This window comes from Musa acuminata, chromosome BXJ2-11, assembly GCF_036884655.1.
Source record: "Musa acuminata AAA Group cultivar baxijiao chromosome BXJ2-11, Cavendish_Baxijiao_AAA, whole genome shotgun sequence".
Classification (NCBI taxonomy): domain Eukaryota; kingdom Viridiplantae; phylum Streptophyta; class Magnoliopsida; order Zingiberales; family Musaceae; genus Musa; species Musa acuminata.
In genome coordinates, this window is record NC_088348.1 from 14,356,933 (window position 1) to 14,376,659 (window position 19,727).

At 40.0% G+C, this 19,727-nt stretch overlaps 1 long non-coding RNA gene across 1 annotated transcript; it reads left to right on the forward strand.

Moving 5' to 3' along the window:
* The first annotated feature begins 363 nt into the window (after window positions 1–363).
* On the forward strand, window positions 364–10,193 carry LOC135627327 (uncharacterized). The gene is made up of 3 exons (XR_010492587.1): window positions 364–1,679; window positions 3,828–7,810; window positions 9,960–10,193. It is a non-coding gene; the product is annotated as an uncharacterized LOC135627327 (long non-coding RNA).
* Window positions 10,194–19,727: the final 9,534 nt, after the last annotated feature.

Below are 19,727 nucleotides of genomic sequence, written 5' to 3' on the forward strand. Positions count from 1 at the left end.
GAGCTGCTTGTAAAAGGTTGTAAGAGGGGTGTTTACCCTTCCATTTCAAGAGACTTGCTAGTGGAAGGTGGGAGCCTCATCGAAGAGGGGCCTCGCAAGTGGAGTAGGTCATTTGACCGAACCACTCTAAAAATCGGCGTAATCTCTGGTTTGCTTTTTATTATTGTCATTTACATTACTGCAAATCTTCTTACTGCTTTAGTTCCTTATTGCTCTTGCTGCGCAACTTTAAGAACACGCCTTCAAGTTAAATTTCTCAAGTTTCGTTCTTAACGTACGAAAGATTTTGATTAAAATCGAAGTTTTAATCCGCTGCACTAATTCACCCCCCCTCTTAGTGCCGCTCCGATCCTAACAGAGGGAAAAGAGAGGGAAGAGGGAGAGGAGCGAGAGGTGGCAGCAGCTAGGGCTGCAGCACCTCTGTTTCCTGCAGGTGGAAACAGAGGAGAGGTGGGGCGTTCGAAGAGGAGAAGAAGAAGAAGGAAGAGAAGAGGAAGAGGAAGCAGGAGAAGAGGTTGTGATACCTCTGTTTCCTGCAGAGGAAACAGAGGAGAGGGTGTGTGTGACGTCGGGGAGAAGAAGGGGAAGAAGGAGAAGAAGAGAAGAAGAAGAAAGGAAGGAGAGGAAGAAGAGAAGGGAAAGGAGGAGCTGCGGCTGCGGCGGTGGCAGCTGCAGCTGGAAGAGAAGGAGAGGAAGAGATGGTGAGGAAGAAGAGAAGAAGTAGAAGCGGGTGAAGAGGCGGCACCTCTGTTTCCTGCAGGAGGAAACAGAGGAAAGGAGGTGCTGTTCGTCGGGGAGAAGAAGGGGGCTGCAGCTGCGGCGATGGCAGCTGCAGCTGGAATAGAAGAAGAAGAGGAAGATGAGCAGGGGAGGAGGGAGAGGTTGCGGCCGTGGCTGCGGCCGCGACTGCAGCAGTTGCAGCGGGGAGAGAAGAAGAAGAAAGGAAGGAGAAGGAAGAGGAGAAGGGAAAGAAGTAGCTGCGGCTGCGGTTGTGGCAGCTGCAGCTGTGGCAGGGAAAGAGGAAGAGAAAAAGGAAAGGAAGAAGAAGAGAAAGGGAAGGAGAGGAAGAAGAGAGGAAGAGGAGAAGGGGCTGCAGTTGCGGCGATGGCAGCTGCAGCTGTGGCTGGGAAAGAAGAGAAGGAAAGGAAGAAGAAGAGAAAGGGAAGGAGAGGAAGAAGAGAGGAAGAGGAGAAGGGGTGGCAGCTGCGGCAGTGGCAGCTGCAGCTGGAAGAGGAGGAGGAAATAGAGCAGGGGAGGAAGAAGAGGCTGCGAGTGTGGTGGCTGCGGCCGTGGCTGCGACTCCGGCTGTGGCTGCGACGTTGGCTGCGGTAGCTGCGGCAGCGGTGGTAGCTGCAGTAGCTGCTTTTGGGAAAGAGAAAGAGTAGGAACGAGAGAAGGGAAGAAGGAAATAGTGCAGTGGAAGGGGGCTCGGTTGTGACCGCAGTTGCGATTGTGGCAGCGGCAGCGGCGGCGGCTGTGGCAGCTGCGTTTGGGAAAGAAAAAGAAGGAATGAGAGTAAGAGAGAGCAGGTGACTGTGCCTCGATGTTCGACACGTGATGTAGTTACGAAGAAAGGAAGAAAATGGGAGCACAAAACGAAACAGAGAGAGGACACGGAGGAAAAGTAGAAAGATTGGACTGGCACCTTCCTTGGATATTCAGATCAAAATATTTGAAAGGCAAGTTCCCTGATCGTTTCTCCTATAATTGCTCTGATATGTCTTATTGCAAGTTCCCTGATCGTTTCTCCTATAATTGCTCTGATATGTCTTATTGCAAGTTCCCTGATCGTTTCTCCTATAATTGCTCTGATATGTCTTATTGCAAGTTCCCTGACCGTTTCTCCTATAATTGCTCTGATATTTCTTATTGCAAGTTCCCTGATCGTTCCTCCTATAATTGCTCTAATCTTTCCTATTGCAAGTATCTTGATCGTTCCTCACTGCCATTTTATCTCTACATTTGCTTTGAATATGAGGAACTTTGAATTGTTCTAGCCTTGCATTTGATATATCTCCTGTTTAGACGTAACGATTCGAATCTGTGCAACTTCTGATATTCTGACCTTTTGATACCGAGCTGCCTATAAGTCTTTGTTGGAAACTCTGATTTGTTCAAAACTGATTTCATTGGAAACTAGACTCGTAGACCTTTCTTTGATATATGGATTGAAAGATTTGGAATCCAAACACCTGTCCAGTTGTCTGTTGAATCTGACATTATGAATTCTGCCAACAGAGATTTTGTTCTACGACACTTGCTTACCAAATTATTTGTAACTCTCTCTGTTGGACAGTTCAATTCATATGAAGCCTGTCTTATCTGAAAGTATTATCCAATGATTATTTCTGAGTAAATTGGAGCACGTTTGATAGTTTGAATCATTTGTTCAATGTGCCTTCTGTATTCTGCCAGAAACGAGCTTTGGTCGATTTCTCATATTCTGGTTTCATTCCTTTGGAAATTGATATCCTTTAGCTTTCTTATTCAATTGAGCTTTATATTACTGCTTTGAATTCTTGTATGTTCTTGTCCTTAAAGTTATTGCATTCTTGAAAACTGTTGTGTAATGTTTATGCTATATCGTATTGACTCATATAGGCACATGTATATCCTATTGTTCCGCATTTGCTTTCGATATGTGCCTATTCCAGTTTCATTCCTTTGGACATTGAATTCATCAAATCTTCTTATTGAATTGAGTTATGTGTGATTGCTTGGATTCCATATGTGCCCTTGCTTTCAATTCCTTTCAAATCTGAATATGCTTGTGAAATATTATTGCTTACTTCGGATTGACTCGTAAAGGCACATGTACGCTTCGTTGTTCCGCGTGTGCTTCCGACATATGCTACTTGTTGTTGAAACTGCCCTTTTGTACTCTGGTGTGTGGGATTGTCTGGACCTTTGCCAGAAATGGTAAAGGTTATGCGCTATTTGCCTGCTATGTGGGGTCCCGCTTTGAGGGATATTCTGTTTGCGCTTGTTGCCCGCTACGTGGGTATGTGATTAGAGCCTGCGATGCTCTACCGGCCCCCTTTGACTTCACCTAGACGTGGGTGGATGGAGCTCCCAAACGTGGGAGACTTTTGTCAGGTGGTCATTCAGAAATGGATGAATCACATTCTGATTGAGATCCCACTACAACCTCTCTGTGTTTGATATGACATCCAGAGTTTTGGTGAGTTTGTTTCTGTTCATACTCTGGATAAGATTGATATGATTGCAACGTCAAGGACGACGTTTGAGCTCTTGTACGATATGTGTACCGATATGCTCTGAAAGGCTTCATTCCCTGATGATTTTGTTTCGAAATGTTCCATATGCCGTTGATATGCTTCGGAACATTTTATATGCCATTGATAAGCTTGATATGTTTCCTTTGCTTCTGATATGCTCCAATTACGCTGTGCTCCATTTGCTATGAACTGATATGTTCTTATATGTCCTATTTGCCATTGATATGCTCCAATTACTCCGTGCTCCATTTGCTATGAACTGATATGTTCTGAAATATCCTATCTACCATTGATATGCTCCAAATTACTCTATGCTCCATTTGCTATGAGCTGATTTGTTCTGAAATGTCCTATCTGCCATTGATATGTTCCAATTACTCTATGCTCCATTCGTTATGGATCAAATATGTTATGAATGACATGATACGTATGATTTGGTATCTATTGAGATGGTATCCTTGAGAATTCTGGTATTCTGCCTTGCATTATGATACCTTACTCGTTTCAAACCGTTCCTTTTGTTCTGAATATGCTTTGTCACTTACTGAGCCGTTTTTGGCTCACTCCGTTGTTATATAAACCTTTCAGGTCAGCTTGTCACTCTTCGAGATGTTTGATTTGGGCTGAGGCAGTGGATAGCTATTCAGAATTATGGGCAAGTCCTGTTGGTTGTTATGCTATTGTTGTATAAGCATATTTTGTATGTAATGAATTGTTCTGATGATCGAAATGGATATACTGTGTAAAAGTGTTAGAAGATCTCTCTTATTTGGAATTTCGGAATGTTAAGTCTAATTTATGACGATATGAACTTGTGGTGAATAGTTGGAGTTCTGATTGTATAATTTATTTAGCTTGTGGATTTATAAATGTTGTTCATGTTTGTCAAGTTGGCTTGGGTTGCCATAAATGTGAATTATCGAGTGATGTGATATATGATTATAAACTGCACAGGTTTTATGGATGTGAATATGAATAGAATGTTTTCAGTGTCCTCAAACGTTAGTTTGGATCCTGGATTGGTCTGTGACGAAAATTTTAAAAATCATGGATATTTTGAGGGGCGTGACAAAGGTGGTATCAGAGCATTGTTTGAGGATTACTGAAATATTTGATATGTTGACGTGCAAAATATATTGAGGTCTAATGAACTATAGTGATTGGTGGAAATTTTCTTTGCTGCATTTTAGGAATCTGGGATGATGAGGACATTTGGTCCTCCTATATCATTTGTTTCTGATTAATTAAGGGGAATGAAAGGATTGATTGGGGATATTGAATCAGAGTGGCGCAGCAGAAGAATGATGAACCTAATTTCATTGGTGGTAGAAAAATGGATGATGCAAATGGAGAAGATATTTGATATACAAAATTGTTCTGATACTCGAAAGATTTCTTTTGCCACGTTATATTGGAAGTAAAGACTTATTATTGACGGCAACAATGAAAAGAATTTTTGAAGATCAATGGCAAGAATGACAAGAACAAGTTTACCAATAAAAATATGATTGGAAATGAATCAGTAAGTAACAACAAGAGAGTCAAGACATTTGGATTTGAAATGGGAAGTCACCACAAAAGACTCAATCAGGTGTGAATTGCAAGTTAAATTATGAAACAAGTTTATGTTTGTGCGTGACTAGAGCGTATTTTGCTTATGGAAAGTTTGATAATAAAATAAAAGTTTGCCCTTTGAACAAGAAGAAAGAGTCACTGCCTCCTAAATCATCAGCCCATGTCAGAGTGTATGCTATCACTGAATATGATTCTAAGACTTCTGAATTAGTGGTCGAAGGTATTATGTATGTTTATGAAAGAATGCAAATATTTGTTTGAACATGGGTTCTATCTACGATTTGATTCGTAACATATTGCCTATCACTTGGGTATTCAACCTAGACCACTGTATTATGTGATATATGTAAGTACAATCATTGGAGATTCTTTGATAACGAACTTGAATCTGGTCCTCTTGTCTGATTTTTGTTGGAGAACTTGAACTTTTGCTGATTTAGTTCTCCTAGAGATTTGGAGTTATGATATTATACTTGGTATGCATTGGCTATCTTCTTATCATACCAGTATGGATTGGTATATAACAAATGATCACTTTTTGCATATTTGATCAGCCGATCTTTTATTTTGAGAGTATTGGACATTATTTATCTCCTTGCCTAATGTATCCCAGGATGACTTGCCTGGATTACCTCCAAATGTGATTTTGCTTTTGATTTGGTCCTTGGGACAATCCCTATATCTAAGCCTCTCTGCAGAATGATATCATTTGAGTAAGTGGAATTAGAAAAACAACTACAAGGATTATTAAATGAGGATTTTATTTGGCTTAATATTTTATCATGGGGTGCTCTGGTGTTAGTTAAAAAGATGGATGGAACATGGAGGCTTTGTATTGATTATGGATAGTTGAATCAGGTGATCATCAAAAACGAGTATTTTCTGAAGTAACAATTTGCTTGATTAATTACAGGTGCGCAAGTATTTTTGAAAGATTGATTGAAGGTCGGGTTTACCATCTATTGAGAATCAAGAAGGAGAATATTTCGGTCACTCTTGGAAAATTGTGTAATTGTATTGAATTGATGAAATTATTTAAGAGTAGGAGGAGGAAATAAAGAAATCATAATCCTCATCTTTTCATCGATTGAGCTATGACCAATTTAGAGGACTAAATTTTCTTTTAAGGGGGGGAGAGTGTAATATCCCCCACATTTAAAAATGTATTAAAAAGGATTTATATGTAAATTGGGGGACCTATATGTAAATATAGAAATTACAAGGACTAAACTGCTAAGTTGCAAAAAGAAAAAAAAAAAAAGAAAAGGAAAAACCGAAAATTCGGTATTATCCCACCGCCTCCCACGCACTCTGTTTCTTTCCAGAAACAGAGAGAGCGGTGGGGCGTGAGGAGAAGAAGGAGAGTGGTTGAAGAAAAGAAGAAGAAGAGGGAAAAGAAGAGAGGAGGAAGAAGAGAGGAAGAAGAGAGGAAGAGAAGAAGATGAAGAAGAAGAAGAAGAGGAGGTGGCTGCAGCGAGGGCTGCAGCGAGAAGCTGTGGGGCGTGGGGAGAAGAAGAGAGGAAGAAGAGGGAGAAGAGAAGAAGAAGCAGAAGAAGCAGAAGAAGAAGAAGAAGAAGAAGAAGAGAGGATGATAGCTGCGGCAAGGCTGCAGCGAGGAGGTGTGTGGGGTTGGGGAGGAAAGGGGAAGAGGAGAAGAAAAGAAGGAGAAGAAGAGGGAAAAGAGAGGGAAGAGGGAGAGGAGCGAGAGGTGGCAGCAGCTAGGGCTGCAGCACCTCTGTTTCCTGCAGGTGGAAACAGAGGAGAGGTGGGGCGTTCGAAGAGGAGAAGAAGAAGAAGAAGGAAGAGAAGAGGAAGAGGAAGCAGGAGAAGAGGTTGTGATACCTCTGTTTCCTGCAGAGGAAACAGAGGAGAGGGTGTGTGTGACGTCGGGGAGAAGAAGGGGAAGAAGGAGAAGAAGTGAAGAAGAAGAAAGGAAGGAGAGGAAGAAGAGAAGGGAAAGGAGGAGCTGCGGCTGCGGCGGTGGCAACTGCAGCTGGAAGAGAAGGAGAGGAAGAGATGGTGAGGAAGAAGAGAAGAAGTAGAAGCGGGTGAAGAGGCGGCACCTCTGTTTCCTGCAGGAGGAAACAGAGGAAAGGAGGTGCTGTTCGTCGGGGAGAAGAAGGGGGCTGCAGCTGCGGCGATGGCAGCTGCAGCTGGAAGAGAAGAAGAAGAGGAAGATGAGCAGGGGAGGAGGGAGAGGTTGCGGCCGTGGCTGCGGCCGCGACTGCAGCAGTTGCAGCGGGGAGAGAAGAAGAAGAAAGGAAGGAGAAGGAAGAGGAGAAGGGAAAGAAGTAGCTGCGGCTGCGGTTGTGGCAGCTGCAGCTGTGGCAGGGAAAGAGGAAGAGAAAAAGGAAAGGAAGAAGAAGAGAAAGGGAAGGAGAGGAAGAAGAGAGGAAGAGGAGAAGGGGCTGCGGCTGCGGCGATGGCAGCTGCAGCTGTGGCTGGGAAAGAAGAGAAGGAAAGGAAGAAGAAGAGAAAGGGAAGGAGAGGAAGAGGAGAAGGGGTGGCACCTGCGGCAGTGGCAGCTGCAGCTGGAAGAGGAGGAGGAAATAGAGTAGGGGAGGAAGAAGAGGTTGCGAGTGTGGTGGCTGCGGCCGTGGCTGCGACTCCGGCTGCGGCTGCGACGTTGGCTGCGGTAGCTGCGGCAGCGGTGGTGGCTGCAGTAGCTGCAGTAGCTGCTTTTGGGAAAGAGAAAGAGTCGGAACGAGAGAAGGGAAGAAGGAAATAGTGCAGTGGAAGGGGGCTGCGGTTGTGATCGCAGTTGCGATTATGGCAGCGGTAGCGGCGGCGGCTGTGGCAGCTGCGTTTGGGAAAGAAAAAGAAGGAATGAGAGTAAGAGAGAGCAGGTGACTGTGCATCGATGTTCGACACGTGATGTAGTTACGAAGAAAGGAAGAAAACAGGAGCACAAAACGAAACAGAGAGAGGACACGGAGGAAAAGTAGAAAGATTGGACTGGCACCTTCCTTGGATATTCAGATCAAAATTTTTGAAAGGCAAGTTCCCTGATCGTTTCTCCTATAATTGCTCTGATATGTCTTATTGCAAGTTCCCTGATCGTTTCTCCTATAATTGCTCTGATATGTCTTATTGCAAGTTCCCTGATCGTTTCTCCTATAATTGCTCTGATATGTCTTATTGCAAGTTCCCTGACCGTTTCTCCTATAATTGCTCTGATATTTCTTATTGCAAGTTCCCTGATCGTTCCTCCTATAATTGCTCTAATCTTTCCTATTGCAAGTATCTTGATCGTTCCTCACTGCCATTTTATCTCTACATTTGCTTTGAATATGAGGAACTTTGAATTGTTCTAGCCTTGCATTTGATATATCTCCTGTTTAGACGTAACGATTCGAATCTGTGCAACTTCTGATATTCTGACCTTTTGATACCGAGCTGCCTATAAGTATTTGTTGGAAACTCTGATTTGTTCAAAACTGATTTCATTGGAAACTAGACTCGTAGACCTTTCTTTGATATATGGATTGAAAGATTTGGAATCCAAACACCTGTCCAATTGTCTGTTGAATCTGACATTATGAATTCTGCCAACAAAGATTTTGTTCTACGACACTTGCTTACCAAATTATTTGTAACTCTCTCTGTTGGACAGTTCAATTCATATGAAGCCTGTCTTATCTGAAAGTATTATCCAATGATTATTTCTGAGTAAATTGGAGCACGTTTGATAGTTTGAATCATTTGTTCAATGTGCCTTCTGTATTCTGCCAGAAATCGAGCTTTGGTCGATTTCTCATATTCTGGTTTCATTCCTTTGGAAATTGATATCCTTTAGCTTTCTTATTCAATTGAGCTTTATATTACTGCTTTGAATTCTTGTATGTTCTTGTCCTTAAAGTTATTGCATTCTTGAAAACTGTTGTGTAATGTTTATGCTATATCGTATTGACTCATATAGGCACATGTATATCCTATTGTTCCGCATTTGCTTTCGATATGTGCCTATTCCAGTTTCATTCCTTTGGACATTGAATTCATCAAATCTTCTTATTGAATTGAGTTATGTGTGATTGCTTGGATTCCATATGTGCCCTTGCTTTCAATTCCTTTCAAATCTGAATATGCTTGTGAAATATTATTGCTTACTTCGGATTGACTCGTAAAGGCACATGTACGCTTCGTTGTTCCGCGTGTGCTTCCGACATATGCTACTTGTTGTTGAAACTGCCCTTTTGTACTCTGGTGTGTGGGATTGTCTGGACCTTTGCCAGAAATGGTAAAGGGTATGCGCTATTTGCCCGCTATGTGGGGTCCAGCTTTGAGGGATATTCTGTTTGCGCTTGTTGCCCGCTACGTGGGTATGTGATTAGAGCCTGCGATGCTCTGCCGGCCCCCTTTGACTTCACCTAGACGTGGGTGGATGGAGCTCCCAAACGTGGGAGACTTTTGTCAGGTGGTCATTCAGAAATGGATGAATCACATTCTGACTGAGATCCCACTACACCCTCTATGTGTTTGATATGACATCCAGAGTTTTGGTGAGTTTGTTTCTGTTCATACTCTGGATAAGATTGATATGATTGCAACGTCAAGGACGACGTTTGAGCTCTTGTACGATATGTGTACCGATATGCTCTGAAAGGCTTCATTCCCTGATGATTTTGTTTCGAAATGTTCCATATGCCGTTGATATGCTTCGGAACATTTTATATGCCATTGATAAGCTTGATATTTTTCCTTTGCTTCTGATATGCTCCAATTACGCTGTGCTCCATTTGCTATGAACTGATATGTTCTTATATGTCCTATTTGCCATTGATATGCTCCAATTACTCTGTGCTCCATTTGCTATGAACTGATATGTTCTGAAATGTCCTATCTACCATTGATATGCTCCAAATTACTCTGTGCTCCATTTGCTATGAGCTGATTTGTTCTGAAATGTCCTATCTGCCATTGATATGTTCCAATTACTCTATGCTCCATTCGTTATGGATCAAATATGTTATGAATGACATGATACGTATGATTTGGTATCTATTGAGATGGTATCCTTGAGAATTCTGGTATTCTGCCTTGCATTATGATACCTTACTCGTTTCAAACCGTTCCTTTTGTTCTGAATATGCTTTGTCACTTGCTGAGCCGTTTTTGGCTCACTCCGTTGTTATATAAACCTTTCAGGTCAGCTTGTCACTCTTCGAGATGTTTGATTTGGGCTGAGGCAGTGGATAGCTATTCAGAATTATGGGCAAGTCCTGTTGGTTGTTATGCTATTGTTGTATAAGCATATTTTGTATGTAATGAATTGTTCTGATGATCGAAATGGATATACTGTGTAAAAGTGTTAGAAGATCTCTCTTATTTGGAATTTCAGAATGTTAAGTCTAATTTATGACGATATGAACTTGTGGTGAATAGTTGGAGTTCTGATTGTATAATTTATTTAGCTTGTGGATTTATAAATGTTGTTCATGTTTGTCAAGTTGGCTTGGGTTGCCATAAATGTGAATTATCGAGTGATGTGATATATGATTATAAACTGCACAGGTTTTATGGATGTGAATATGAATAGAATGTTTTCAGTGTCCTCAAACGTTAGTTTGGATCCTGGATTGGTCTGTGACGAAAATTTTAAAAATCATGGATATTTTGAGGGGCGTGACACTATAGGCGACATGTACACCCGTTTAACGGATGTCGTCAATAGTTTAAGAGCTCTTGGAAAATGTTTTTCGGATTTTGAACTCGTAAACAAGATTTTGCGTTCTCTTTCTAAGAAGTAGGATTCAAAAGTAACTGCAATACAAGAAGCTAAAAACCTAAACAACTTACCACTTGAAGAACTAATTGGATCGTTGATAACATATGAAATGGTGCACAATGCACATGATGAACATGATGAACAAAATCACCTTCCAAAGAACAGGAAGGATTTGGAACTCCGGACAAATGAATACCACTTGAGCGATGACTCAAGTGATGAGGACAATGATGAACTTGAACTTCGAACACTAAATCTTAATAAGTTTATTAAACAAAAATCTAAAATAAATAATAAACTTGAACGAAGGAAGAGGCCAAAGAAGAAGAACACAAAGTGGGATGAATCGAGCTCCTCCGAAGATGAGAAAATCAAGAAAGGCGAGGTGGCAAACTACGCCTTAACCGCTTTCAATGATGAGGTAATTGAAATCCCCCTAATTTATTTTGAAATTACTTGATGCTTTCATGATGTATTTTCTCTTTTAGTTTAGAATTAATTTTCTTAAAAATTACATGTTTAAAAAAAAAAATTATGATCATACTAAGTAATTTTGAAAATGATAATATTGCAAATAAAATGATCTTGATTGAAAATATAAAATCATGGTTATGATGTAATAATGTGTATTATGTTGATTTCCATTGTTATTTCTCGATTTTGATTAAAAAAAATCGTGTTTGATTTGAAGAAATGCATAATGATGAAATTAAATATTTTGATTAACAATTTTATGCATGAGATTTTAAGTTGATGATAAGCATGTGTTATTTTCAGGAGTGTATTTGAAAAACTATGGCAAAAATGTGCTCGAATACATGAACTTGTTAAGATTATTTTTCAGACTTTCTTGATTCAATGTTCAAATCGCTTAATTGCCGTGATGATTTTGCACTATTACATGCCTTAATAATATGTTGGAAATTATGTGTTTTGGATACGTAAATTTTTATGATCATGAGCATGTTTTATCTTCATGATTGAACTTGAAAATCTAGAGCAAAATCTTATCCGAATGCATGAAAGTGTTAATTTCATTTTCGGATTCGCTTAACAATTGGTATCCTAACAATCAGATTTTCTCTTACACTTATTATATGAAAAATATTTTTCTGAAATGGATTTGATGAAATGATTCCTGCTTATAAATTCCATCTTGAAATATGAATGATAGTGTGTTTACTTGCAAAGATTTGTTTCACATACATATCTCCTATGATTCATGTGTAGAGAAAGAATTTATAAATCATAATACAATGAGATTTCTTATGCAAAAATAAAGTGCTTTTGTGATTCTTTGCTGAAGAAAATAATTATTAAAATCATGATCTTGATAATTATAACATGAAGGTCTTTATAAATCAAGATCGTTCATTATGCTCTCTACATTTATCAAAAAGGAATTCTTCAAATGAAGTGTAACTTGTCTTTTGATTTCTCAGAATTCAATGACGTGTCATATTGATATCTTGATACTTGGAATATTTTAAAATGTGATCTTGATAAGAATGTTTCAAGTTGCTCTTTGTGCTATATCTTTTCAAATGAATGATGAGCCATGATGTCATATATTTCATAATATAGAAATAACAAGATTTCTTTGCCTTGTATGTCTTGTGTGATGATTGTACATCAATTTGCTTTATTATGAATTATATGAATCTTGATCGTGAACTTGTTAAGAAGAATTTTAATGAACCATGAATCATATCTTTGGTATTCATGAATTGATCCTCATTGATATCTTTCATTGATATGATAAATTATCATCTCATGATATATCTTATAATTATATCATGCTTTGCGATTGTATCATGTGATCTTTGCTGAATTTTCACATTGATATTCTTCATGACATGATTTCTTTGCATTGTTGTCTTGTATGCTTCATGCGATAATATGAATACATGAAACACTTATGATATGATTTTTATGCAATTCCTTGTATTTATGAAATGTTTATCTCATCACCTAATAATTCTTCTTGATATTCCTTATGTGATGATAAGAATACATGAAATATTCATTAATTTGTTTTGATGTATACAAATAAGAAGTTTCGATCATGCATGATAGGATGTAATGAATTTTGACATTTAGATACCATCATTTGAATAGCTATGATCATGTTGCCAAAATGATATATCATGAATGCTTGAATATCATGTTTGATATGCTCATAATGATGATTGATTTTTCGGTATCATGCATAAAAAATGAAATGTTAATGAATTTGTGCATTAAAACTATAATGATGCACAAATAAGAATGATTACTTACCTTTGTCATGATTTAGAAATTGATGTAAAGGGTTTTTCCCTTCTTTTTGACAATGACAAAGGGGGAGATAGATTGTTAGCACAATTCAAGAAAAAGGCAAAAATTACAAAAGAGAAGAAATTTCTATCTGAACATCACCGATAATTGCTAGCTTGAAAGGTCAAGAAAATGCAAAAACTTATTTTTTTTCTTGCACATCTAAAGAGAAGATGCAAATGTAACACTTGCCAAATTGTTTGCTTGCCTCATGTAAAACATTATCTCTTGCTAGTTTGGCATTTTGCTAGCTTGTACTTTGCAAAGAAAGCAAAAATGACACTTCTCAAAAGAGAAGAAAGAGCTTGTTATCTTGAACATCACAAGCTTGCCAAACAAAAATTGCAAAAGTGCTATCTTGCCTATCTCAAGAAGCAAAACTTGCATATCGTAAAAATTACTAGCTTGTAGTATAAAGAGAAGCAAATAGTTGCTATCTCAAGAAAGTTAAACATGCTAAACTTACACCTTGCAATGGAAGCAAAATTGCAAGCTCAAACATTACAAAGGAAGCAAAAATTTGCTAGCTTGCAACGTGCATATTTCAAGAAGCAAGAGTTGCCTTCTTGAACATCTCTAAATTGCTAGCTTGCAAGTTCTAAAATGTTGTAACATTGCTTACTTGCATGTTCTAAAAGTGCTATCTTGTATGCTGAAAAACTTGTATATCTAAAACTTGATAGCTTGAATGTTCTAAGCATGATGTAACATTTGCTGAATTTTCTGGCTTCAAAACTGCATGATGATAAAACTTGATATTATGTTTTTCATGCAATAAGTTAAACTAATATTCCAAACACAAGAATAGTTGGACTTCTCCTTTTTGCTGATGACAAAGGGGGAGAAGTATGATGTTATGCATAAGTTTTTGCATAAGTTCATGCTGACGTGCTGCAAGTATTCATGATGAATATTGCAATTCACAAGAATAGTTGTATATTGCTAAACTTACACCTTGCAATGGAAGCAAAATTGCAAGCTCAAACATTACAAAGGAAGCAAAAATTTGCTAGCTTGCAACGTGCATATTTCAAGAAGCAAGAGTTGCCTTCTTGAACATCTCTAAATTGCTAGCTTGCAAGTTCTAAAATGTTGTAACATTGCTTACTTGCATGTTCTAAAAGTGCTATCTTGTATGCTGAAAAACTTGTATATCTAAAACTTGATAGCTTGAATGTTCTAAGCATGATGTAACATTTGCTGAATTTTCTGGCTTCAAAACTGCATGATGATAAAACTTGATATTATGTTTTTCATGCAATAAGTTAAACTAATATTCCAAACACAAGAATAGTTGGACTTCTCCTTTTTGCTGATGACAAAGGGGGAGAAGTATGATGTTTTGCATAAGTTTTTGCATAAGGTAGGAAATCAGAACCTGTTGCAATTCACGGGGAAATCAAAGGATGATCTGCGGTGGTGGAGTTGATGGCGGAATTTGGCGACGATCTTTTAAGCAATTGTGGGAATTGCTTTGGGCAACTGTAGAGGGCTGATGGATGGCTGTGGAAGGGCAGCGAGATGCCAAGAATGCTCCTTTGATGCCAGGTGTTAGAACCCTTACAGATTCTAAACTTGGGGTTGATCTCTTTAGGGGATCAGCCTCCTTGGAACTCTATAGGGGTTCCTCCCTCCAAGTTGCCGCTCAAAGGCTATAAAAAAGATTCATCTATTGCTTATGAAAAGAGGAGGAATACATGACTATTTATAGGGCTTCTAAACCCTGACTCGTAATAAGACTCCTACTCAAGACTTCTACTTCTAACCAACTCCTAATAGGACTCCTACTCAAGACTCCTATTCATTTACAACTCCTAATTCTTCTCTAAGAACCAACATCCTAACCCTAGTCGGCCTCTTCACCTCTTTAATAGGGGTTGGCTTAGGTAGGTTTTACATGAATGTCCCTCTCAATTAGGACTCTCCAAGCTAGAGTTCTAACACCTCGTAAGTTTGACTACCACTCCTAATGATTGGCTGTATTACATCTGGTACATCCAAACCTATAAGTCCAGTATCAAAGAGTGGAGCACTCATAAAGAACATCCTTCGTGTCTCAAGTCTAAGGACCAGATACACCATTGGGACAACAAAATTGCTGTATGACAATAAGATATCATCAACCATCTAGTATTCTATAAGCGGATCAATCAGTGAACTCATTTTCCAATGAGCACATATACTGTATCCCTAGTGTCCCCATACGTGCAGCTACGAGACCAGCTATATCCATCATATAGATGAGTATATAGCACACTAGTCTGTCTAATTATCTCGATTACCCTCTCGAGTAACATATAACCGGGATTATTTAGGATATGTGTTTAAAGATGAATCGGTCTCATTATTGTTATCTCATCACGATCCGATTCCCATTGCACAGATCCAAGGACATCACAATATATACATGCATATATGCAATAGTCAATATAAAATGATAAATGCTAAAATATAATAAGCAAAATGACTGCGTGTCAAGTCACACATGCCATCACTCACGTGATTGGCTTGCTGGGCACCTATAACTAGCAAGGACAACATTTACGAGTGGCCGTCAGTTACACAAATCACCCAGCCCACTACCTACTCTTCCATCGCAGTTCCAATTGATGTATGGCATCGTCATCTTGGTCATCCCTCATTCTCTATCCAACAAAAATTACTTTCCCATTTTTCTCTTCCTACTCTTAAAAATAATAACATTATATCTAATTATGATGCTTGTTTAAGCAATAAAAGTCATAGACTCTCTTTTGGAATCTCCTCCATATCATGCTCAAAACCTTTTGAAATTATTTATACTGATGTTTAGGGTCCTGCCACAATCACTTGTTTTGATAAGTTTAGATTTTATGTCATTTTTGCATACTACTTTACAAAGTATACATGGTTATACTCTCTCCATCATAAATCTGAAGTTTCAACAATTTTTTCTAACTTTAAACGGTTGGTCAAGAACTTCTTTCAATCTACAATCAAAACAGTTTACTCTAATGGAGGCGATGAATATTAAGCCCTCACATCCTGTCTCTTAGCTTGTGGTATACAACACCTTAAGTCACCCCCACATACTCCTCAACTAGTTGGTTCTACTGAACGCAAACATCGACATATAGTTGATATCGGCCTCACACTCCATCAAACCTCCATTCCAACCATCTTTTGGTCTGTGACTTTTCAAATTGTCATCTCCCTCATCAATCATATGCTCACTCTAGTCCTTCAGTACTAGTCACCATTTAAAAAATTATTTTCATAAATCTCCAAACCTTCAAAAACTCAAAGTATTTGGTTATTTATATTATCCATGGCTACGTCTCTATGCCTTACATAAGCTAACATCATGATCTAAACCTTGCATTTTTATTGGATATTCTCTTGAACATAATGTCTTTCTATGCTATGAACCCCAAACTCAAAAAGTCTTTATATCACCTCATGTTATTTACGTGGAGTCTACCTTTCCGTTTTAAAACCCTAAGTCTCCTAATGTGCGCCCTTCTCCAACAATTATACATCACTGGAGTACACCGTCGATCTCATCAAACGAGTCTCCCACAATACCACCCGATCATTCTCCTCAGGATCTACACTCTCACGGTTCAGTAGCTCCTCACTCCCTTTATTGCCCCTCTCCCTTTTTCACAAGATTCCCCTACTACTGAAGTATTGCCCTCGGAAACACAACCACTACCTTTATCCTCTTCTAGTACCAGTGACTCTGAAGTACTTCCAACCCATGTCAGTACATCTCCAATGTCCATACCCACAACACTACCTATAGCTCTTGGACATCCAATGATAACATACTCCAAAGTGATATCTTTAAACCTCGATAAGTCCTTGACCTACATGCTATCACAAAATCCTTGTTAGAGACTAATGAACCTACCACAATTACTCAAGCCCAAAAATCTCCACATTGGTGTAAGGCTATGTGTGAAGAATATGATGCCCTTAACCATAATTCTATATGGACTCTTGTACCCTTTCATCCCACACAAAATATCATCAGGTGTAAGTGGGTCTTTCGAATTAAGTAGAACCCAGATGGATCCGTTGCCATATATAAAGCGTGTCTAGTAGCCAAAGTATTTCATCAACGTCCTAGTATTGACTTCACAAAGACATTTAGTCTCGTTGTTAAACCCACAACAATCAACTTATTTTGAGTTTGACCATCTCAAAAGGTTGGCATTTACGATAACTCGATGTTAACAATATCATTTTATAGGGGACTCTAATTGACAATGTATTCATGCAGCAACATCCTAACTTCATTCACCCTCAGTATCCAAGGTATGTTTGTAAACTACAAAAAGCTATTTATGGATTTCGTCAAGCTCCATAAGCTTGGTATACTGAACTTGGCTTATTTTTGACATTAATTAGCTTCATTAATTCTAAGTCTGATACATCGTTATTCCTTTGACAACAAAATGGAAGCACAATATATCTTTTAGTGTATGTGGATGATATTATTGTGACGGACAATAACCCCTTAGAGACTTAGGCTTTCCTATAGCAATTAGCCGATCGATTTTTCCTAAAAGATCTAGGAACCTTGAGTTACTTTCTGGGAGTGGAAGCAACATTTACATCTTCAGGTCTCTTCCTATCATAAAAAAAGTATATCCAAGATCTATTATCTAAGACAAACATACAGGATGCAAAATGTTGAATCTTGTATTTTGATGATGAAACTACTTGATATATATTTATGATTTAATCTGCGTTTTGAGTGACGCAGGATGCTTCGATCAGGATGAGACAATTAAAGTAGGAAAATCATGTTGTGCTGGAGGAACATGTCAGAAGATTGGACGTCGGGCCGGTGGATCGGTCGACGTATCAACAGAAGGCTTCGGGCCAAGAAGAGCGGGTATTGTGCCAAGGATATCGGAGTTACGGAGTCAACTGGCCGATTGGGCAATAGGCTGCAGGAGAGGACAATGCGTCGAAGAATCAGACGAAGCGTCGAGGGACCAATGACATGCCGGATTAATTGTCTCAATCGAAGTTTTGTTTTAAGTGTGCAGGATTAACTACGATGAAAGTAAGATATGCAGTAGGAGTTGCGCTGGAATCAAGACAATGATCATGTTGCGAGTTCGAGAGTTCGACGGAAGTTTGGATAGTCGTCGGAGGTTCTACGGGAACAAATCCGAGAAGTCCATGAGCTTGCCAAAGAAGCTCGTCGAAACTCGCCAAGTGGATCGTCGCAAGTCCAGGAGTTTGCCGGAAGTCCGCAGGAGCATCACCAAGGGTTCATCGAATGATCGACGAAAGTTCGCCGGAAGAAGCGATTGATGCACTGGAGCAAGTTGCAGTAAATGTCTTAGGAAATATCGTAGTTAGCACAATGATTAAGTTGGAAATGGGAGGTGATCCCATTAACTTAATCTTGGGGCAATTGGGTCCCTGAAAAACCCAAATTGGGCCGAATGGATCAACCCATTCGGACCCTGATTTCTGCCAGGCGGTGGCACCGCCTGGGCTTAGTCTCCGAGCGAGACTGGGCGGTGCAACTGCCCCTGACAGGAGGTGGCACCGCTTGAGCTCGGTCTTCTAGCTCTGGTAGGAGGTGCAACCGCCTCAGTCAGGCGGTGGCACCGCTTGAGCTCGGTCTTCGAGCATTGGTAGGAGGTACAACTGCCCCTGATAGGAGGTGGCACCGCCCAGAGGCTCAGTCTTCGAGCTCTGCCAGGCGGTGCAACCGCCTCAGTCAGGCGGTGCAACCGCCAGATCCTGGAATTCCTGGAATTGACAGTTTTGAGCTCAGAATTCAAACTGGGGTGGGGCCTATAAATACCCCACCCTTTCAGCACTACAAGGGCACCCAGAAACCACGAAAATTCTGATTTTACTTTGTGATTTTTAGAGCTCAAAAGTGTTGTATGAGTTGAAAGTTCTTCTTCCTCTTTTCTTCCAAGTTCTAATCTGATAAGAGAGGAATGAAAATTCTGTAAGGGTTGTCTCCTAAGCCCGTCAAAAGGAGTGAAACTGTAAAAGGGTGGTTGGCCTTCGTGTTGGGAAATCATGGGGGCAACATCACATGCGCAGTGGAAGAACAAGAAAACAAAATCCCCGATTCCCAAAAAGATGTTCGTCGTCGTGCGAAGATTGGTGCGCAAAAATCCACGAAACATGAAGCTGCGTATAGAGTAGATTGTGTTACCTAGGGAGATCGTATATCCATGTTTCCTTGCAGATCCTTAGGAGAGGGTGAAGGAGGTCAAGCGTCCTCCTCTCTAGCGGTGATCCACATAGCAGGGTTGCGACGACGCTCCTCAAAACTCCAGGCCCGCTCTGAGGTGGAGAGGAAGAGGAGAAGGAAAGGCAAGCAAAGGCTCTAGCCTATGAGGCTCTGAATCCCTCCTATTTATAGAGGTCCCCTGTCAAACCCTAATGGGTCCTCCCCTAGTGGGTATTGGATCTGCATCCAATAAGACAAGGGCTCCGTCGGATATCTCATATCCGAACCTCTACTCATCGCAATGCCTACCATATGTGTGTGACCCTCTAGGCCCAATATCGAGTTGGTCGTAAGTCATACCTGTCAGAACTCCTTCTAACTTAGTAAATTATTATCTCTGTAATAATTCACTCGACTCATCGACTACGGACGTACTAGGCCACTACGCCGTAATCCCCAGACGATACAGGGGAATCCAATCCATTGGACCTGTCTGTCCTCAGTTACCGTGTACCTATAGTCTCTCATCCATCTAATATCCCAGAGACCGTATATCGAGCATGGTGCTGTCAGACCCATACGGTTTCTACTCGAGTCTCGCTCTAATCGGATTCTCCCGGAGAACTCTTTCTCTCTCAACCCGAATGACCCTGGCTAGGGATTTGTCTGAGCAAGA